The following is a 24,023-nucleotide window of genomic DNA, read 5'->3' as shown; positions in this document are numbered from 1 at the left end:
CCTGGGCTGGGCGGTGGCACCGCCCAGCACCCGAGAGCTGGGCGGTGACACCTCCTGGGCTGGGCGATTGCACCGTCCAGCACCCGAGCGCTGGGCGGTGGCACCGCCAGCATCGAGAACATAAGAGAATTCAAATTTTTTGGAGCCCAAATTTGAATCCGCTTGAGGCCTATAAATACCTCTCAAGTCTCAACTGAGAATACAACTTTTGAGAAGCAATTGATTGAGAGAAAAGTCTTAGAAAGTCTTAGCAAGTCTTGTTTTCAATTTGCTAGAGAGTTCTCCTCCTTGTTTCTTGCTGAAAATTTGTAAGAGGTTGAACTGCTTGTAAAAGGTTGTAAGAGGGGTATTTGCCCTTCCATTTCAAGAGATTTGCTAGTGGAAGGTGGGAGCCTCATCGAAGAGGGGCCTCGCAAGTGGATGTAGGTCATTTGACCGAACCACTCTAAAATCGGCGTGATCTCTGGTTTGCATTTCATTATTGCTATTTACATTACTGCAAACCTTCTTACATGCTTTAGTTCCTTATTACCTTTGCTGCGCAACTTTAAGAATACGCTTTTAAGTTAAGCTTTTCAAGTTCCGTTCTTATCGTACGAAAGATTTGTCGAAACCAACGTTTTAATCCGCTGCACTAATTCACCCCCCCCTCTTAGTGCCGCTCCGATCCTAACAATTGGTATCACATCAGGTTATCTCTCATATTTGGTTTAATACCTAAGAGAGATGGCTTACTTCGGCATGCAATTGCACGACCACCTTTGTTTAATGGGTCGGATTACACATATTGGAAGACTCGCATGAGGATCTTCCTCATTTCTATGGATTTTGAGCTTTGGTCTATTGTCGAGAATGAATTTCAAAAATCTTCTTTTCCGATGAGCGAATGGAATGAATCAGAAAAAAAGGTTTTTACTTTAAATGCAAAGGCTATGAATGTCTTGTTTTGTGCACTAGATAAAAATGAATTTAATCGCGTTTCAATTTGTGATTCGGCTTTTGATATTTGGAGGACTCTTGAAGTCACTCATGAAGGCACTAGCCGAGTGAAAGAGTCCAAAATCAACATCCTTGTGCACTCTTACGAACTTTTTCGAATGAAACCAAGTGAGTCCATCAGAGACATGTACACCCGGTTCACGGATGTCATCAATGGACTCAAAGCTCTTGGTAAAGGTTTTACTAACTTTGAACTAGTAACTAAAATCTTAAGATCTCTCCCAAAAAGTTGGGATCCAAAAGTTACGGTCATTCAAGAGGCCAAAGACCTTAAAACATTCCCTCTTGAAGAACTCATTGGGTCTTTAATGACCTACGAAATGATATGTCAAGCTCATGACGAGCTCGAGAACCCCCTTCCAAAGAATAGGAAGGATATGGCACTCACATCACAAGAAGACCACTTGAAAGGAACATCAAGTGATGAGGACAGTGACAATGACATTGCACTTTTGACTCAAAAATTTTAAAAATATTTAAGAAAGAACAAATTTAAAAATAATACAAAAAATAAATTCGAACACAAGAAGGACCAAGTAATTTGCTATGAGTGCAAGAAACCGGGACACTACAAGAACGATTGTCCACAAGCCAAAAAGAAAGCATCAAAGAAGAAGGCGCTCAAGGCAACATGGGATGATTCAAGCACGTCCGAAGAAGAGGAGTCCAACACCGAGCAAGTTGCTCATTACTCCCTAATGGCCTTCGAAGAAGAGGTAACAGATTTAATTAATGCAGATTTACCTTATCATGAATTATTAAATGCCTTCCATGAGTTATTTGATGAATGTATGACAATTAGTAGAAAATATAAATTGCTAAAAAAGGAGCATGATAGTCTTACTTATGATTTTGATAAATTAAAAACTGAATATCATGATAGTCTAGCTTCATGTGCTAAATGCCATGATTAGAAACTCTCCAAAATGAGAACTTGGTACTTAAGGACACCGTGAAGAAATTCGAGGTCGGTAGCAAGTCCTTAAACATGATCCTTACAAATAAGGGTCACGTTCCTAAAAGGAGTGGAATCGGATTTGTGAGAAGTACTCACAAAAATCCAACCACCTTCATTAAAGGTCCTATCTTATATGTTCAACACCAAAGCAATTGCAACTTTTGTTGCAAATATGAACATATAACTTACCAATGTCCATTCAAGAAAATTAGTCCGAACAAATTGATTTGGGTTCCTAAAGGAACCATGATCAAGTCTATGCAACATGATAAACAAGTCAGATTAGTTTTTGAGGCACCCAAAAGTAAATGGGTACCTAAAAATAATTCCTTCTTGTAGAAACATACACCATCATATGCTAGGAGCAAGAGATGGTATCTTGATAGTGGATGCTCAAGGCATATGACCGGAGATCCATCACAATTCTCCAAGCTCACTAGCATGGACGAAGGCTATGTCACCTTCGGAGACAACAACAAAGGCAAAATCATTAGCAAGGGAACCATAGGTAACAAATCAAGTTTTTCTATTGATGATGTGTTACTGGTTGATGGATTGAAACATAATCTGTTGAGCATTAGTCAATTATGCGATAAAGGTTATATCGTTAGATTTGAATCAAATATGTGTATTATTGAAAAGCCAAATCATAACATGACTATGATTGCTTTAAAACAAAATAATGTCTATACCATCAATCTTGATGAACTAAGTAATGAAATGTGTTTCTCCGCCGTAAATGATGATGCTTGGCTTTGGCATAGGAGATTAGGCCATGCAAGCATGAAATAATATCTAAAATCTCATCTCAAGAATTAGTACGAGGGATTCCGAATATGAAGTTTATTAAGGATAAGGTATGCGATGCATGTCAACTAGGCAAACAAATAAAAACAAGCTTCAAAACAAAAAATCAAATTAGCACCACTAGACCATTACAATTGATCCATTTGGACTTATTTGGACCAATTGATACAACAAGTCTAGGTGGAAGCAAATATGCTTTTGTGATTGTGGATGACTACTCTAGATACACTTGGACCTATTTCTTAGCTCACAAAAGTGATTGCTTCAAGTGTTTCTCTAAATTTTGTAAACTCACTCAAAACGAAAAAGGCTTCATGATTTCATCAATTCGGAGTGATCACGGTGGTGAATTTCAAAACCGTGACTTTCAAAATTTTTGCGAAGTTAATGGGTACAATCACAACTTCTCAACTCCAAAAAATCCTCAACAAAATGGAGTAGTTGAAAGGAAAAATAGAAACCTACAAGAAATGGCAAGAACTATGTTAAATGAACATAGTTTACCCAAATATTTTTGGGCCGAAGCCGTAAATACGGCTTGTTACATCATGAATAGGGTCCTAATAAGACCATCTCTATCAAAAACTCCCTATAAATTATGGAATAACAAAAAACCAAATATTTCTTATTTTAAAGTTTTTGGTTGTAAATGCTTCATTTTAAATGAAAAGGATGCCCTAGGTAAATTTGATGCTAAATCCAATGAAGGCATTTTCCTTGGTTACTCCTTCGTTTCTAAAACCTTTCGTGTCTTTAACAAAAGGACCTTAGTAATAGAAGAGTCTATTCATGTAGTTTTTAATGAAATTTCTAATTTAAAGAAAAATGATTTTGATGATGATCTTGGTTTTGATAATTTGAATTTAAATGAACCCCCTCATCAAAATAGCCATTTGAATGCATCTTCTTCCGAAATTTCTTTACCCAAAGAATGGAAGTATGTAGATGCTCATCCAAAGGAGCTAATTATAGGAGATACAACAAAAGGGGTTCAAACTCGTTCTTCTTTCAAGAATTTTTGTGCTAACACCGCTTTCCTTTCTTTAATTGAACCTAAATGCATTGACGAAGCCTTAAAAGATGATTTTTGGGTCATTGCAATGCAAGAAGAATTGAACCAATTTGAGAGGAATGAGGTATGGAAGCTTGTTCCTAGACCAAGTGACCACTTAGTCATAGGTACTAAGTGGGTCTTTAGAAACAAGCAAGACGAAAATGGTATCGTGGTTAGAAACAAGGCTAGATTAGTGGCCAAAGGTTTCAACCAAGAAGAAGTTATTGATTACGAAGAAACCTTCGCTCCCGTGGCTCGATTAGAAGCCATAAGGATACTCCTTGCCTATGCTAGTAGTAATAATTTTAAACTATTTCAAATGGATGTCAAAAGTGCTTTCTTGAATGGTTTTATTTCCGAAGAAGTATATGTCGAACAACCTCCCGGATTTGAAAATTCTCTTCTTCCTAATCATGTATTCAAATTGACTAAAGCTCTCTATGGCTTGAAACAAGCTCCTAGAGCTTGGTATGAAAGGCTTAGTTCCTTTCTTATTTTAAATAATTTTACTAAAGGCAAGGTTGATACTACATTGTTTATTAAACATTTTGAAAATAATTTTCTTATTGTGCAAATTTATGTTGACGATATTATTTTTGGCTCTTCGGATGAATTACTATGTGAATCATTTGCCAAATGTATGAGTCATGAATTTGAAATGAGATTAATGGGTGAATTAACTTTCTTTTTGGGATTACAAATCAAACAACTTAGTGATGGTATATTTCTTAACCAATCTAAATATACATTAGAATTGTTAAAACGATTTAACATGGATAATTCAAAAGCAATAAACACCCCTATGAGTACTGCGACTAAGTTAGATATGGATGAAAATAGTGAAAATTTCGATCAAAAAACATATAGGGGAATGATAGGTTGTCTACTCTACCTCACCGCGACTAGACCGGATATTATGTTTAGTGTAGGACTTTGCGCTAGGTTTCAATCAAATCCTAAATTATCTCATCTTAAAAGTGTTAAAAGAATATTTAGGTATCTTAAAGGAAATCCAAATCTAGGACTGTGGTATCCAAAATCTGAAAATTTTAATTTAATAGCTTATGCATATGCCGATTTTGGCGGATGCAGGATAGATAGAAAAAGTACATCTGGAACATGCCAATTTTTAGGACATGCACTTGTTTCTTGGACTTCCAAGAAACAAAATTCAGTTGCACTATCTATGGCGGAAGCCGAATACATTGCTGCAAGTGCATGCTGTGCACAAGTTGTTTGGATGAAAAATACATTAGAAGACTATGGAATTCACTTTAAAAACATTCCCATAAAATGTGATAATACTAGTGTCATATGTCTTACTAAAAATCCAATTCAGCACTCTAGAACTAAGCACATCGACGTTAGGCATCATTTCATACGCGATCATGTCCTTAACAATGATGTTGTTCTAGAATTCATTGACACAAAGCATCAATTAGCATATATATTTACAAAAGCTTTGAATGAAGACCAATTTGAATTCATCCGAAGGGAATTAGGCATGCTAAATTGTCCCTAAAATGAACTTCACAAAAAGAACTCGTTCTTTTCCCTTCGTTTCTAAATTTGAATTCTTCCTTCTTCTTCAATTCAAAATGATCCATTAAAGTATAACTTATGATCTTGAGGGAAGAAGCTAAACAAAAGGAAGGAAGAAAATTGTTTTTTCTTTCCTCCGCGTGATGCCAGCGGTGGCACCGCCAGATCCGGCGGTTGCACCGACTAGCGCTCGGGCGCCAGGCGGTGACACCGACCAGTTTGGCGGTGACACCGACCGAGTAACCCTTTTAACCCGAGGGGTTAGGGCCGGCGGTGACACCACCCCCAACCCGAAGAAAAAGCTCTCAAAACCCTCTCCCATTCCCCCTAACCCTCATTCTAACTCTTAGAAGCACTGGAGAAGGATTCTTGGTGGTCCAAGCTCTCCATCTCTCAACCTAATCTCCATAAGGTAACACTTGAAATCCCTCTTTTCTTTTCTCTTTCCCTTGCTTATTTTTCACAATTTCATCATCATCTTGTCTAGATAATGGCTCCTAAGAGATCAAAAGGAAAAAGGATTGAAGGAGATTCATATGACCATGATCTTTTTATATCAAAAGAGGTAGCCCTTAGCTTTCCAAAATTTGAAACACGATGTATCCATAAGGGAAAATACGTTGATCTGGATGAACTAGGGGACTTAGAACCCATTAGGTGGTTTGCACACCTAGAAGCTCTACCTCTACTACAAATAGATGAACCAATCTATCCGCGGTTAGTTAGATTATTTTATGCCAACCTATATGTGGACAACGATAGCCTAAGCACTTACCTTCTAGGAACACCCATTAGAATATTTGACAGCACTATTTGTGAGCTAATTGGCATAACTGAAAAAGATAGGGGATGCTATTTTAAAGGTAAATGGGATGTCAACACAATAGGAGCAACCTATACCGAAGCCGCAGAAACAATTTTTGCAAATCCAAACCTTGGCCTCCTACCCAAGAGCTGTGAACACTTACTGCCATTCAACTCTAAAATTCTTCATCACAATATCACAAGCATCATATTCCCCAAACAATTTCATCTTGACGAAATAAGTCAAATAGAGATAAGTACCATGTATTGGATTATGACCGATCAGCATAATTGTTTTGGGTACTCAATTCGACAACACATGAAGGATATTATGGCTAAAGATACTATGTTGCCATATGGGGGGTTAATCACTAGATTTCTTCATGCCTATGACATTTGCATCCCACCTGATGAAGAAACTATTCAAAGTGATCGATATAACATAATAAATAAAAACCTACTGAAAAGACTTAGGTGCACATTTAGCAATGGCATATGGGTTAGGCAGCCTAGAAGGACTGATCCAATTCCTCCACCAATAGAACACCCCGAAACACCAATTCTTAGGGGAAATGAATCTCCTCCTCCTAGTCCCTTTGGTGCAGCACCTTCAGCTCCTGTTTCCTCCTCTGAAGATCTCATTATGGCGGAACTGTCTCAGATCAAATTCCAGCAAGATCAACTCAAATCACAGCAAGAACAAATTCAAAATCAACAAGTTGAAATTTTGAAGACACTACGACAAATGAATGAAAAAATAGATATTATGTATCAGCACTGTGGATTACCTCCTAAGGATTAAATTGATGTATCTTTTTATTCTGTTCTGTTTACTTTTAACAACAAGTTCAAAGTTTGTCATCGTTTGAACGATAACTGATACTTCCTTTTAGATAACTACTGTTTTGATCTACATAAATGATGATTTCTTTTGGATAAACTATTTCTGGCAAATTTGAATGATGAATTTTGTTTACTATTAAATGCTAAACTTTTTTAATGATTCAATGATCATTTTTAGCCAATTCTATGATCATCAATTAGCTGGCTTGTCTCTTTTTGTTGATGACAAAGGGGGAGAAGTGATGACTAAGTGATGACTTACACCATATCGATAGCATGACTTATATGAATTACAAAAGCTTGTGTGATATAAATGTCTTATATGCCTTACAAAATCTTTGAAAATATCACAAGATTGATTGATCATATTGAAATCATGCCTTACATCTATATCATGAAATTTATATTGAAAATCTTTATCTTCTGTCGAAGTAAAATTCGTCCCTTATCATTTAACTTATGATTTTCATCGAAGTTTCGTACTTACTATTGTTTAATGAGGATTACGATAAGCTCTATGGTTAGAACTTATCGGGTTATGCTTGAATCCAATGGGATGGAATTCAAGTGTTTTTTATCTTCTCATAATATGGCATATAGATAGGGGGAGTTATGTTTAACTCCGTCATCAATTGATTGTCATCATAAAAAAGGGGGAGATTGTTGAATCTCGAATTTTGATGATAAAATCAATTGATGGGTTAATTGATCTAATCCATATTATTGAGCTAAGTGTGCAGGATTAACTACGATAACCAGAAAACACAAAGCAAGTATACCGGAGTCAAGTTCGATGGACGTTTAAGAGTCCGAAGAATCGTCGAAGATGCTGCCGGAACCAACCGAGAAGAAATCGGGAACCTATCGGAATTTTCGGAAGTTCGCCGAAGAGATCGTCGGAGGTTCACGGAGATCACCGAGAAGGCTCGGCTACTCGTTAAAGTCATCACAAGATCGGGAGCTTGTAGGGAGTCCGTCGGAAGAAGTTCGTCGGAAAGCTCGCCGGAACAAGACTCGACGTTCGCGATTGAAAACTTGCTTAGGATGTTTTTTTTGTTATGTAGTTCACTTGTAATTAGGATTAGGATTAAGAGATAATCCTATATCCTGGTTAGGGGCCAACTGGGCCCAAAGTCGGATTTGGTTTGGGCTAAAATTAAGCCAAACTAGTGAATCGGAGAGCCAGGCGGTGGCACCGCCTGGATGGGCGGTAGCACCGCCCAGCACCCGAGAGCTGGGCGGTGGCACCGCCTGGGCTGGGCGGTGACACCTCCTGGGCTGGGCGGTTGCACCATCCAACACGGGCGGTGGCACCGCCAGCATCGGGAACATAAGAGAATTCAAATTTTTTGGAGCCCAAATTTGAATCATCTTGAGGCCTATAAATACCCCTCAAGTCTCAGCTGAGAATACAACTTTTGAGAAGCAATTGATTGAGAGAAAAGTCTTAGAAAGTCTTAGCAAGTCTTGTTTTCAATTTGCTAGAGAGTTCTCCTCCTTGTTTCTTGCTGAAAATTTGTAAGAGGTTGAACTGCTTGTAAAAGGTTGTAAGAGGGGTATTTGCCCTTCCATTTCAAGAGATTTGCTAGTGGAAGGTGGGAGCCTCATCGAAGAGGGGCCTCGCAAGTGGATGTAGGTCATTTGACCGAACCACTCTAAAATCGGCGTGATCTCTGGTTTGCATTTCATTATTGCTATTTACATTACTGCAAACCTTCTTACATGCTTTAGTTCCTTATTACCTTTGCTGCGCAACTTTAAGAATACGCTTTCAATTTAAGCTTTTCAAGTTTCGTTCTTATCGTACGAAAGATTTGTCGAAACCAACGTTTTAATCCGCTGCACTAATTCACCCCCCCCTCTTAGTGCCGCTCCGATCCTAACACAACGAACTCTCGATAATGTTCCGGCGGACTCCCGGCAAGCTCCTGGACTTTACGATGATCTTCTTGGTGAGTTTCAACGAGCTTCTTTGGCAAGCTCCTGGACTTCTTGGTTGGTTCCGGCAGAACTTCCGACGAACGTCTGGACTTCCGTCGAACTCTTGAACTCCCAATGAGATCTCGATCTTGACTCTAGTACAACACCTGCTTTATGTCTTACTACTATCGTAGTTAATCCTGCACACTTTTCTCAACATATAGATTAGATTAAAAAATTTACAATTGACTTCATCTTCAAAATCAGAGATTCAACAGGGCATATAATATCAGAAGGAGTGGCGGTAGACCCAACAAAAATTGAAGCAATGCTAGGTTGGCCGAAACCTACAAACGTGAAATTACTATGTAGGTTCCTTGGACTAATGGGCTACTATCGAAAATTTGTGAAGGACTGTGGGAAGATTAGTGCACCCCTCACTTCTTTATTGAAAAAAGACTCCTTCCAATAGTCGGACAAAGCCTCTGTTGCCTTCGACAAACTTAAGGTAGTCATAACGACGACGCCGATGCTAGCGCTACCAGATTTCAACTGATCCTTCATCATTGAGATCGACGCATCTGAAGTCTGAATTGGAGCCGTTCTCATGCAAGATGGTCGACCATTCGCATACACCAGCAAGGTGTTGTCTCCCTCCCATAAAAAAATATCAATATATGATAAGGATATGCTCGCCATTATGCACACAGTACCAAGGTGGAGACCCTACCTGATCGGTTGGTAATTTCAAATTAAAGTTGACCATAGAAGCCTCAAGTACTTTTTGAAGTAGAAGATGTCATCCCCTGAGCAGCAAAAATGGTAACCAAACTTCTAGAATTTAATTATGAAATTATTTACAAAAGGGGGAAAGAAAATATTGTTGTAGATGCACTCTCACGACTACTTGAGCAAGCTAAATTTTCAGCCATCTCCCTTCCTACCACTGGCTTCCTCGAGGACATTAGGGAGGAATAGAAGAAGGATCCAGAGATCAGCAACATCATAAAAAAATTGGAGGAGGATCTAAGCGCAATAGCCCACTATACTTGGGATTCGAGGGATCTACACTACAAAGGTTGCATTGTGCTTATACCCGACTCCCCTTGCATCAAAATCATCCTGCATGAAATGCACTCCACACCTTTAGTAGGGCACTCCGGATCTCTGAGAACCAACAAAAGAGTGAAGAAAAATTTTTATTGAGGGATGAAAAAAATTATTTCTAAATATGTAGCATAATATGATGTATGTCAACAGCAAAAGGGTGAAACAGTGGCGAGTCTAGGGAAGCTATAACCACTACCCATACCGGACTCAGTGTGGACTGACATCTCAATGGACTTTATCAAAGGGCTGCCACCTTCCGAAAGTAAAAGCACAATCCTCGTGGTGGTTGATCGACTTACGAAATATGCTCATTTTTATGCTATGCGAAATCTCTACACTACTACTAGTATTGCTTAGATTTTCATAGAAAATATTGTTAAACTATATGAGATGCCAAGGTCTATTGTAAGTGATCGTGACAGGATCTTCATCAGTAAATTTTAGATTGAGTTATTTCAGTTACAAGGCACCAAACTCAAGATGAGCATAACATATCATCCATAAACTAACGGCCAAACAGAGGTGGAGAACAAGTGTTTAGAGATGTATCTTCAGTGTTTCGCTAGTGACCGGCCAAAGGGGTGGGCGAAATGGCTTCCCTGGGCCGAATTATGGTATAATACTATATATCATTCATCTACAAAATTAACCCATATGAAGCACTATATGGTCGATTAGCCCTTGTGATTCCAAAGTATGTTATTGGCTCGGCCAAGGTAGATCAGGTCAACCAAGAATTAATTGACAAGGACAAACTCCTACAACTGCTAAAGGATAATCTCTCTACCGCTCAAGCCAGAATGAAGTAGTAAGCCAACACACGATGAAGCAAAAGAGAGTTTTCAATAGAAGATTGGGTTTATTTTATCTACAGCCATATAAGCAACTCTCCATCAACACACGAGCCTCCATGAAGCTATCCCCACGTTTTTATGGGCCATATCATATCATAAAGCGTATTGGAGTCGTGGAGTATAAATTTAAATTGCCTGAGGATGCCAAAATTCACCTTGCCTTCCACTTGTCATGCTTGAAGTCCAAGTTGGGATAACACGAGTCACCCTAGATCCAACTGCCCAACACCACTGATGATGGAGATATTCAAGCCTAACCACAAGCTATCCTCGACTGCATAATCGTGATGCGTTACCGACGTCCTTCTACTGAAGTACTAGTGTATTATAATAATTTACCACTCAAAGACGCCATATGAGAATCATATAAGGAGCTGAAGACCTAGTTCCCTGAGTTCATGGAACCTTAGGCTTGAGGACAAGGCTGAATTGGAGAGGGCGGGCTTGATAGGACCCTAGCAGGGTTAGGTCCTACTCAACCAAGAAGCAGCTAATAAAAACCCTGTGAGATTGTAATAAACCCCACCTAGCTGCCTCTATCCTATAAAGAAGAGTGGCTAGGGTTTATATTTGGGCCTTTGGGCTTCCTAACCGTCGCCCCTCCCCCCCCCCTTTATTGGGTTGGTCGGCTAGGGTTGAGGGCAAAAGGGGTAACTCACTTAGGAAGCAGCCCCTAGGGCTAGGGTTTGGAGCCCTATATAAGCATGTAGCCTTCATCTTTTTATCAACAAGATCCATCTACAATTGTAGCCATATAACCGACTTCTAGGAGGGTGGAACTGTTAGAAAAGAGGTCGGTACTAAGAGGAGGGATGAATTAGTGTAGCAGATAAAAATGCCGGTTTCAGAAAATCCTTTCGTACGATAAAACCGAACTTGGAAATGCTTAACTTTGAAAGCGAAGTAAGAGCGTATTGAAGGTAGTTTGCAGTTAATGTAAATTGCATGAAGTAAATGCAAACTAGAGAACATGCCAATTTTATAGTCGTTCGGTCGTCGTGACCTACATCCACTCTACCGATTCCTCTTCTGTCGAGGCCACCAGCATCCACTATTGATCTTCCTTTAATAGGCGAAGATCAACTTCCTTTTATCAGTTTAGGAAACAACCCTTACAAGCACTCACTCCTCTCTTACAAAATTCTAAACTTAGAGTGGAGGGAATTTCTCAAGAGATTGCAGTAGCATTTTCTCACTTTTAAATTCTCTGTGCTTGTGATTGTTAACCAGGGATGAGAGGCGTATTTATAGGCTTCAAGCTGATTCAAACTTGGAGTCTAAAAATATCTCATCCTAGGTTTCCTAGGTCCGGGCAGTACCACCGCTTGTGTTGGGCGGTAACACCGCCAGTGTCAGTCTCACACTAACACTGCACTGGACAGTACCACCGCCCAATCTGGCGGTACCATCGCCTAGCTCCCTACCACTAGGCGGTACCGCCTAGTCTAGCGGTACCATTGCCTGGCATCCTACCAAGGGAGGTACCACCGCTTGACATTGTCTCGAAGACTGTGTCATGACGGTGCCACTTCTTTGGTCACTATTTGGGCCTCTCATTGGGCCCAACACAATACTTATTACATGGGCCCAACTGGCCCCTAATTGGGTTATCCCAAATTCAAACCCAATTACGTGCTAACTATGATTTCTAAGACATATTCTAAGCTAAACAAGTTCGTAAGTCTAGTTTCGTCTGACGAGCTTCCGACGATCTTCCGGCGAACTACTGACGATCTCCCCGTAATGTTTCAACGGACTTCCGACGAGCTCCTAGACTTCACGACAATCTTCTTGGCGAGTTCCGACGAGCTTCTTTCGGCAAGCTCGTCGGAACTCCATTTTGCTTCTCGACGATCTTCTTGGGCTTCTCGGCTGGTTCTTGTAGAACTTCCGACGAATGTCTGGACTTCCGACGAACTCTCGAACTCCCAACAAAATCGCGTCCTTGACTCTGGGACTCCATTTTGCTTTATGGCTTGCTATCGTAGTTAATCCTACACATGTAAAAACACACTTCAATCTAGACAATTAATACTGAGCATGAATCATGTTGTCCGGCATGTCATTGGTCCATTAACACTTCGTCCGATTCTTCGGCACATCGTCCTCTTTTGCGTGTTAGTCATAGGTGCCCAACAAGTCAATCACATGAGTGATGGCACGTGTGACTTGACATGAAATCTTTTTTTGCTTATTATATTTTGGTATTTATCACTTTATATTGATTATTGCATATATACATGTATATATTGTGATATCCTTGGATCCATGCAATAGGGATCGGATCGTGATAAGATCACAATAATGAGACTGATTCACCTTTAAACACAGATCCTAAATAATCCCGGTCATAGGTTACTCGAGAGGGACATCGTGATAACCGGACAGACTGGTGTGCTGTATACCCGACCATATGATAGATGCAACTGGTCTCATAGCTGCTCGTGTGGGGACACTAGGGATACAGTACATGTGCTCATTGGAGAATGAGTTCACTGATTGATCCGCTATAGGAATGCTAAATGGTTGATGATGCCTTATTGTCAGACAGTAATTCTATAGTCCTAGTGTTGAAAAGAGTTCTCGGTACGACTCAAAAGAAGGCTATACAAAAGGAGGAAGTTCCAAGCCTACTGTCCAAAGCAAGGTGATATCAAAGGTGCAAGAAAAGGGTGAAGAATTTGCTAGCAGCAAAAAAACGCCTAATTCTTCTACCCCAAGTGGCTGAAAATGCTTCAAATGTCATGGTTTTGGGCATATTACTTTAGATTGTCCAAATAAGAGGATTGCAACTTTGGTTGAAGATCATAGTGATGGAGGAGAAGACGAAGCTGACGACAGACCAAAATATGATGAAGATGAGGAAGAGGTTATTTATGCAAACTATGGTTTGTCTATTGTATTGCAACATAGCTTGCAAGTGTCTTATGTGGCCGATGATGAAAGTTGGGTGCGAAAAAATGTGTTTCACACTAAATGCACTTCTCTTGGCAAGGTATGCTTGGTGATCATCGACAGCAGCAGTTTTGAGAGCGTGGTTTCTTTGGAGATGGTGCAGAAGCTGAAGTTGGACACAATCCCTCATCCACATCCATACCAACTATGTTGGTTGCAAAAAGGAAATGACATCAAGGTAACTAAAAGATGTTTAGTTTCATTTTTTATTGGCAAGTATTATAAAGACGAAGTGTGGTATGATGTTGCTCCTATGGATGCTTGTCATTTGTTGTTGGGAAGACCTTGGCATTATGATAGAAGGGTATTGTATGATGGTTATAAACATACTTATTCTTTTAAGGTGAATGAAAAGAAGATTATCTTAACTCCATTACAACCTTACGAAATCAGTGCACCAAAGAAGGAAGTTAGTGCTTTTATGTCTTATGGTGAATGCAAATGTGAATTAGACAATGGTGGTCATGTTTTAGCCCTAATGGTAGTAGAGGAGAACGAACAACATAAGGAGACACCGAAAATCATGCAACCAATCCTAGAGGAATTTCAAGATGTTATACGGGAAGAGATTCTACATGGCCTTCCATCTTTGAGAGACATTCAACATCATATTGATCTTATTCCAGGGGCTGTTCTACCTAATAAGGCTGCATACAGAATGAGTCCCAAGGAGCATGAAGAACTTCAAAGGCAAGTTGATCAATTAGTGAAAAAGGGGTTACTTCGGGAGAGCATGAGTCCTTGTGCGGTTCCAGCCTTGTTGGTGCCTAAGAAGGATGGTTTTTGGAGAATGTGCGTGGATAGCCGCACCATCAACAAAATCACAATGGACTATCGTTTTCCTATTCCAAGGTTAGATGATTTATTTGATCAATTATGTGGTGCTTTTATTTTCTCTAAAATTGATTTGAGGAGTGGCTATCACCAAATAAGAATGAGGCCCGGAGATGAGTGGAAAATAACATTTAAAATTAGAGAAGGCTTATATGAATGGTTGGTTATCCCATTTGGGCTATCTAATGCTCCTAGCACATTCATGAGATTTATGAATCACATACTTAAGCCATGTATTGGAATATTTGTTGTAGTTTACTTTAATGATATATTGGTGTACAACAAGAGCGAAGAGGAGCATATGAATCATTCGAAAGAAATCTTTCTTATTTTGAGGCAGCAAAAGCTTTATGCTAATCTAACGAAGTGTGATTTCTTTGCATCTAGAGTTGTGTTTTTGGGGTATGTTGTTTCAAAAGATGGAATCATGATGGATCAAAGTAAGGTAGAAGCTATTCTCGGTTGGCCAACACCTGCTTCTTTGCATGATGTGAGGAGTTTCCATGGCTTAACTTCTTTTTACAGAAGATTCATCAAGAATTTCAGCTCTATTGTCGCTCCAATCACCGAATGTCTGAAATGTGATAAATTCAAATGGACTAATGAGGCTAATGATGCTTTTGAGCTTTTAAAAAGAAAGGTGACCGAAGCTCCTATCTAGTTCTACCAAATTTTGATAATGTGTTTGAGATTGAATGTGATGCATCTAATGTGGGAATTGGTGCTGTTTTGAGTCAAGACGGAAAGCCGATTGTATTTTTTAGTGAGAAGCTGAATGATACAAGAAGAAAATATTCTACCTATGATAAGAAGTTCTATGCCATATATTGAGCTTTATCTCATTGGAGTCAGTACCTTCTTGTTAAGCCATTTGTGCTATATTCAGATCATGAAGCATTAAAGTTCATAAATCACCAACACAAGCTAAACAAGAGGCATGCAGCTTGGGTGGTGGAGTTTTTGCAATCTTATAACTTTACAATTAAGCACAAATATGGTGTTTAAAATGTGGTTGCTGACGCATTGAGCAGAAAGCATTCTTTATTATCAGCAATGGAAGTCAAAGTTGTTGGATTTGAGACGTTCAAATATCTCTATGAGAATGATGTGGATTTCGGCTCAATATGACAGAATTGCAAATCAAGTTCCTTTCAACAATTTTCTATCCTTGATGGTTTTCTTTTTCGAGCTAATGCTTTATGTGTTCCATCTTGTTCTTTGAGACAAGTAATTCTAGTTGAAACTCATGGTGGTGCTTTAGGTGGACATTTCGGTAGAGATAAGACTTTAGCTCTTATTCAATTAAACTTCTATTGGCCTAAGATGTTTAGAGATGTGGAAAGACATGTAAAGCAATGTCGAGTGTGTCATTTGGCAAAAACAAGAAATCAAAATATTGGATTGTACACTCCATTGCCTGTGCCAAATGCTCCATGAGAGGAAGTGAGTCTTGATTTAGTTTTGGGATTGCCAAGAGCTCAAAGGAACAAGGATTCTATCATGGTTGTTGTTGACAAATTTTAAAAAATGTCTCACTTTGTTCCTTGCAATAAATCGAATGATGCATCTCATATTGCTGATTTGTATTTTAAGGAGATTGTTAAATTGCATGGTATTCCAAGAACTATGATTTCTGATCGGGATTCAAAATTCGTTAGTCATTTTTGGAGAACTCTTTGGAGGAAGCTGGGTACTTCTTTGAATTTTAGTAGCTCGCATCATCCACAAACCGATGGGCAAACTGAAGTAACGAACAGAAGCTTGGGAAATTTGCTTAGAAGCTATGTTGGTAAGAATATTAAGTAGTGGGATGTCATTCTTCCACAAATTGAGTTTGCCTACAATCGTTCTATCCATCATAGTATCGGTAAGAGTCATTTTGAGGTTGTTTATGGTGCTAATCCTGTTAGTCCTTTGGACTTAATTCCTCATTCTACAATAAAGCAATTTAGTGGAGATGCTGATGAAAGAGCTAAGCAGATAAAGAAGCTGCATGAGGGTGTGAAAGCAACTATCGAGAAGCAAAATGAGAGGTATATGCATGCTGCCAACAAACACAGAAAACATGTGGAGTTTAATGCAGGTGATTTGGTCTGGATTCATCTAAGGAAGGAGAGGTTTCCATCGGGCAAATTTGGAAAACTAAAACCAAAGGCCGATGGTCCTTTCAAGGTGCTTAAGAGAATTGGCAAAAATGCTTATGAAATTGAGCTACCTGAAGATTACGGAGTATCCCCAACATTTAATGTGGTTGATTTAAGTCCTTTTTATAATCATGTTGATGAATCAAATAAGGACTTGAGGACAAGTCTTTTTCAACCAGGGGAGGGGAGATTGATACGGGAGTGTCTAATTTACTACAATCTGATCATATGAACCTTGATTATGATGTGGTATTTTTTTTAGCCAACAATGATGCCTCATAATCTTTAACTCAGCCCACTTAAATATGACAGCTCATCAGCATATTCCCTGCACAAAGTTAAAGCTGTTTCAAGGTGCTTTTCTTCATGACAAAGGAATGCATTAAAGTAGTTGGTTAGCAGCTGTGAACATATCTTCATGACCAAGGAATGTATTAAAAGAGTTGGTTAGCAGCTGTAAACACTTAATTTTGAAATTCCCTATACATGAAGGGTTGTTTCATGCACTAGTATTTATTTTGGTGTTTAGGACTTAGAAAGAACTTTAGAAACTGATAATATCTTGGTAGAAGCTCTCTTGGAGAACTCCCTTAAACTCTGTATCTCTTGGATGCGTCCTTGAGTGGTGAGTCTTTTGATTTCTGTTCTGTATCCTCGTTTATAATCCTTGGGATGGTAAATTTCTGTATCCCTTTGTGATTTTAACTTGGTGGTGAACTATTTTTCGATCTTCTTTAAGTTTTATCGTGAGTTCATGTTTTTTCTATTCAAAACACTCATTCCAGCAAATATAACTGCATTGTGACTTTTATTCAAGAGTTCGTTCTTTGTATACTGTGACATTTTCTATCTGAGAAACTGTTGCATCGGTTTTCTTTCGAAATCCATTCTGCATTTTACCCTCCCCGGTATCAGAGCTTTCTTCAATCTATTTGAGATCAATTACATCTTATTCAAAAGGATATTGATTCTTCTCCTCTAGACGAAAGTCGCCACAAACATGAACAGACTCTTACAACCAAACTATATGATCTCCTTGAAACTAAAGAGTCTATACTATGAAATCTAGGGACCTTTGGCTAAGTCTCAGGGATGCCAATATCCCTTATTTCTTTTGATCTCTTTGCCCTTGCAGGAACCGAAAATCAATCTTATCTTTGGTGGACTCTAGCAGTCACTTGATCTAGGGAGAGCAACTTCATGAAGAGGCGATCAAGTTCTATGAAAACCTCCTCGCCCCTCATATGCCATAAGGTTTTCTCAGCTAGTGGTGACTAGAAAACCTTACTTTTGACTCAAAGTGTGCCTGTGACAGCATATTTTGGGGAAGGAAATTTAAGATGACATCCTCAACACAAATCTGGATAAGGCCTTTGGAGTCGATGGTTTTAATTCCCGCTTCTACATTTCCTGTTAACATATTATTACGAGCGATGTTGCTACTACGTAAGGATTTCTTTAGCAATGGAAAGATGCTTGGAGGTAAACATCACCTACCTTACTCTTGTTTCCAAGAAGATGAATCCCCAGCCTTCTGCTGATTTTAGACCCCTTTTTATATACAAAGTACTCTATCGGTTTATTTTGAGATTATATTGAATAGGCTTGTTAAGGTGCTTCATGACATTATCGATGCACTTTCTTGAAAGGTCAGTTTATTCATGAAAATATAACTTTGTGTCACGAAACCGTGCACAATTATCATCTCAACAAAGGTCCTCCGAGAATAGGTTTAAAAATCGATCTCCACAAGGCCTACGAGTCGGTTAGATGGGATTTTCTCCTACATTTACTAGAACTTCGTGAATTCCCAACACAGTTCATCAATTGGGTTTGGTCATGCATCATAAATACAACTTTCACCATTAACTTAAATGGTGCTAATGTGAGTTTCTTCAAAGGGACCAAGGGCCTTAGACAAGGCAGCCCTATCTCTCTGTGATTATTATACAAAATCTTTTCAACTGCATCATCAGTGTCATAACCCTCTATCAACTTATCTTATGTCTGCGAATGACTTATTCTTAGTAGCAAATCTCTCATCGGCTGCTTCTATTCATGATATCATACATCAATTTGCTAACGATTCTAGTCTAGAAAACAACACAGGGAAATTCCTTATATTCTTTGCAGGATGTCTGCGGAATACTCAGCAAGATATCTTGAACTTATTGTATGTCTTTTGGTTTTATTTCTACCACATTCTTGGGAGTACCCTTAATTAGTAAACGATTATCCTTCTCAAATTGTATGCCTCTCAGACAGTCCATTGCTAATTAAATTCAAAGTTGGAAGAGTCATCATCTTTCCGATGTTGGCTGTGTTCAATTGATTCAAGCTGCTATTAATAATAAAATACTATATTGGTGCAACATCTTTCTCCTCCCATATAAACCGTTGCATGTAGGTGGACTTGTATTTGGAACATCCAATCCCTCAACTAAGCCTGCTTACAACAACAAAGCCATAAGTCCTAACTATTTAGGGTCGACTACATGGATTTTTTGCCGCTATTAAGATATGTAAAAAATCATATGTTTAGTTAAGTTCAGAGTACTTAAATGTTTATTTATATTTTCTATTAAAGTCTTTTTACTCTTCCTCTACCTCTTCTTGTACCACTAATATTAATTACTTTACCTCTTTTGACTACTGCATCTAAAGGTCTCGTCAACATATGCCTATACCATCTTAAATGATTTTATCTCATTTTATCCTCTATCGAAGCGATACCTAGTTGTTCATGAATAAAAATATTTCTTTTTAAATCATTCCTAATAACTCTACACATCCATCTCAACATTTTCATCTCGATAACACAAACTTTTTGTATATATTTTTTCTTAACTGTCCAACGCTTAGATCCATAAAGCATTGTTGGTCTTACAACTATCGTATAAAATTGTTCTTTTAATCTCAAAGGTATCCAATGATCGCACAAAACTCCTGATATCCCTCGCGATTTTAACCATCCTGTTTTTATTATATGAATAATATCTTCATCGATCTCTTCATCTTCTTGAATAACGGATGAAAAATATAGAGGCTTCCATTAGGTCATTGACAACTAGCGTAAAACTATATCAGTTTCATAAACATGGATCTTCTACTAAGCCTGCTTACAACAAATTATCTGGGTGGTGGCTTTAAAAAAAGACTCTTTGAGTTGGATGGATTAGAAGCATGTTACAGGTTGGGGTCAAAGCATTACATAATGTCACTCATATTATTGGAGATAGGGAAGACACTTATAATTGGTTTGACCCTCTGAGAGTTGTTTTGAAGCTTACCATTAGAGATCTTATACAATATGAGATATCTTTTAACCCTTTGGCTCGGGTTGCTCATATTCGCAAGGATGGAGTCTGGGAAGTCGACCACCCCCATTCCCCGACCCTCGTTCTAATTTGGGACAGTCTTTATAAAGTTAAAGCCTTTCCGAATGCCTAGAAAAACTGTGGTTAGGAAGCCTTCATATTCTGGAAAATTCACCTTAAAATTAGCTTTTGAAGCTTTGGAGGAACCACGTACCGAGGTTACATGGAGCAAACTTATCTGGTTTAAAGGGCACATACCATAGTTTTTTTTCATCTCATGGCTGGCTTGTTTAAATAGGTTGAGCACCACGGATAGATTGTCTAAATGGAGGATATGCACTAACTCCACCTGTTTCTTATGTGGCCAAAGTGATGAAAGCATCCGGTATCTATTTTTCGAGTGCCCCTTCTCATCATATATTTGGGGATCTATGCTAAGGAATACAACTTGTTCACACACCCCTAGGTTGGGCAGCTGAATTGACATGGATATCCCAACAAATGCCAAATGTTAGTTTTTTGAGCCGGATTAGGAAGCTGGTCTTCACCTTGACCATGTATCATGTGTGGGTTGAGAGATATCATAAACTAAATGCTCAGAGATCTCCAAACCTTATTATCTTTGTTACGGTTCATGATGTTACAAGGATATTACAGAGTTGCCTTAGTCATGCCGAAGACAATGTTTCAAATCGGGCCATTGCTAAAAATTGGAACTTGTGCCCCATGTTTAAGACTCCTGAGTACACTTGGCATTGCTGGACCCCCCACCTGTTAGCGTTGTTGTGCTACATACAAATGCCTCCCTATCTGATTCCATGGCTGGAGTAGGGGGGGGGGTTTCTGAGATCATGTGGGCATATCAATATTTACTGTGACGGCAGGAACACCCAAAGAAGGTCCCATCCTTCTGCATGAGCTACAAGCTATCCTATTGGGCCTCTCGGTAGCCAGCATCAGGAATATTGAATCCATCCATCTTTAGTCTGATTCCAAAAGTTGCAATGGACATCCTGCACAAGAGGTACAAGACTCCATGGAGTTGGATTATCCTTGAGCGAATTGAGTTGATCCTGTTGAGATTTGAGCAAGTGACATTCTCTTTTACCCATGGAGAAGTGAACCAGCCTATTGACTTACTCACCTATATACACGTGAGGAGAAGATACTTCTGCCCCCATCGAGTTTCCGCCCGACCTGCAAAAGTTGATTGAAGCAGATATGCAAGGAAAGGAATACCTTATTCAAGTGTAACAGTGTGCATGGGTACTGAATGATTGTTGTTTCTATATGTTGGTTATGATATTACTATCACTAGAATTGGTATTGTTCTCTGTTGGGGTTGTATTTGATGATTCACACGTCTCTGATCTGGTGAAGGGTGTCTTTTGTACATTGTAACCATCTTCATCTTTAATACATTTCTTGTCTTCTTACAGTCATATATATATATATATATATATATATATATCAGTTAGATCGTACCGAACTGGTTCGAAGTAGGCCAACCAATTATATTAGTAACTAACAATAGAAGTATTATTTATGGATTCATTTCAGAACCTAAAGTTTTGGCAATGGAGGGATCTAGTTTAGGCATTTTAGGATGGTTTAAAGGGATAGAAAAATATGCTGTAGACATTCAATTTATGAGTTGAATTAATTAATAGATCATTCATGTTACATTTTTCAAACTTTTATTGTAAGGGCGTGCTGTTGTTGTATTCCTTGAACTGTGCATGGACTATGTGTATCATTTCATTTGTGTATGCCAAATGCACATAAAACACTGAAGAACTAAGTGATTGCATCACACTGCATAAGATGAAGATATATGTACTTATATATACAAAATATCATTGTCAAGTCAGAATATGATAACTGTTCATTTAATTGCTAAAAGTCAAATTTAGGAACTCTATTTCTATCATAGATCTCTGCTTCTTCCCGCTAAGGTTCATGATTTTATGGCTTTCGGCATCGACTTCTATAGACTTTTTGTTGTTCTTATATTTACTGTCTGCGACTGTGATGTTTTGCTGTCCATTTATGTTTTCATTGGTCTCAACATCTTCATTGTCAAAATTTGCTGATCCATTACTGGCTATATATAGAACCACAGACAAGGCGGACATGGAATTTTGCAGCAAACTTGATGGCTTAATTGGGCAAGGACTTTTCAGTAATGCAATATCAAGTGGACCAAATGCTATGCTTAACTCTGTGCGCTATATGTCATCAACAAGACTTTTCGTTGGAGGTAGGATAAATTTCCCATTTTGTCTACAAGATCTAATCTACATACACAATATTTTGTTGTAGTTTTTGGGTGTACATGTTGAAGACATGTTACTGAATTCAGCTTTGTACTCTACTTTTGCTTTTTCCGTGGTCCACAGGTCTCTCCTATGGGACTGATGATCAGTCACTCAGGTTTTGGAAATGTGGTTGAAGGTAAATAGTGTGGCTCAGCAAATGATTCGTATCTGTTAAAACAATTATTATCAGCTGGATCAACATATTAGTTCCACAATATGGATATTTTTGTTGTAATTGTTATCATAACTCATGTGGCTGCTTTAGTAATGAAACTATTAATCTTTCTACCATGTGGTAAATTAAAAAAACAAAAGATCTAGCACAAAACATCACCTTAAATCTTACTATGAGCCACTCGCTTTGTGTGTTGTCTACAGGCTATCTCATAATTGATGCAGCCAGAGTCATTACTGATAGAGACACTGGAAGGTCGAGAGGATTTGGGTTCGTGAACTTTTGACAATGGTGAATCAGCAAGCAATGCTATGGCTAGCATGGCTGGTCAGGTCTGTCATCGTCTCACAGTATCTTCGTCCTCTTTTAGCTGAGACAGTTTTGATAAAAGAATGGACAATCTGGATGTTGAATATTCATCTATAAGCTTTAGTAATATTTGACATTTCACTTTTAATCATCAGGAATAACAAGGCTGGAAGTATCCATGTAAAGCTGCTCTAATGATAGTCCCGGTGGTGGGCCTCAAGGTGGTTTCAGTGGTGGTTATGGCAGTGGCTATGTCAAGGTTACGGTGGTGGATCTGCAGAACAGAATGACTTTGAAGGGGATTCCAGCATTTTTCAACGAATATAAGATATAATGCTTGCCATGTAAACAAATATCAGCAGCAATATCCATGATCAAATTCACGTGGCAAGCATTATATCTTGATATTCGTCAAAAAATGCTTCAAATTCCCCTGCTGGAATCCACTTATGTAGTTTAATTTGGACCCTACAACAGTAATTGTGGTTTTTATGGTGCGAAAAACCACAATCAGCATACTTAGATGATGGATATCCTGTTGTTAGGTGTCATTTGTCACTGGTAAATTTCTTCAAGAGATAATATTGATGGGAATGTATAGTATAGTATAGTAGTCGATATGATGTGAATGAAATCGAAAACCATAATGTGTTGAAGTTGAGCTGGGACAAACGAGAAGATGGTGACTCTCGTTATTTGGTACCGTTCCTCCTAATTGGGTTCACAGCTTGCGGTTGTTTCGACATGACCCTCCCCCGTTACCTGTTCTTGCCCTGCAAGTATCATGGCGACAACTTCGTCATGCCTTACGACGAAGGATTCTGTGTGGATCCTCACTTGGCCACATATGGTGGGCGTGGATGGGTGGTGTGAGGGGGAAGGGGGGCACCACAGCGTTTGCGTTGGGCGAAATGGCTCGCCGAGCACATGTGGCCTCGTCAGCCGAACTCCCACTCACTGGGCAAAGTGGTGGCACATCCCTTTCGAGCTCCATCACCCTCACCACCTTCACATCAGATGAGAGGCGGAGGTGGAGGTGGGCAGCGGTGCCCACCGTTAAGGTTTGATCTGTCTGTCTCC

At 38.9% G+C, this 24,023-nt stretch overlaps 1 long non-coding RNA gene across 1 annotated transcript; it reads left to right on the top strand.

Moving 5' to 3' along the window:
• The first annotated feature begins 22,236 nt into the window (after positions 1-22,236).
• LOC135598159 (uncharacterized) lies at positions 22,237-23,765 on the top strand. The gene is made up of 4 exons (XR_010481505.1): positions 22,237-22,401; positions 22,541-22,595; positions 22,838-22,966; positions 23,099-23,765. It is a non-coding gene; the product is annotated as an uncharacterized LOC135598159 (long non-coding RNA).
• Positions 23,766-24,023: the final 258 nt, after the last annotated feature.

This window comes from Musa acuminata, chromosome BXJ2-1 (genome assembly GCF_036884655.1).
Source record: "Musa acuminata AAA Group cultivar baxijiao chromosome BXJ2-1, Cavendish_Baxijiao_AAA, whole genome shotgun sequence".
Classification (NCBI taxonomy): domain Eukaryota; kingdom Viridiplantae; phylum Streptophyta; class Magnoliopsida; order Zingiberales; family Musaceae; genus Musa; species Musa acuminata.
This window is presented reverse-complemented; position numbering and strand designations above follow the sequence as displayed.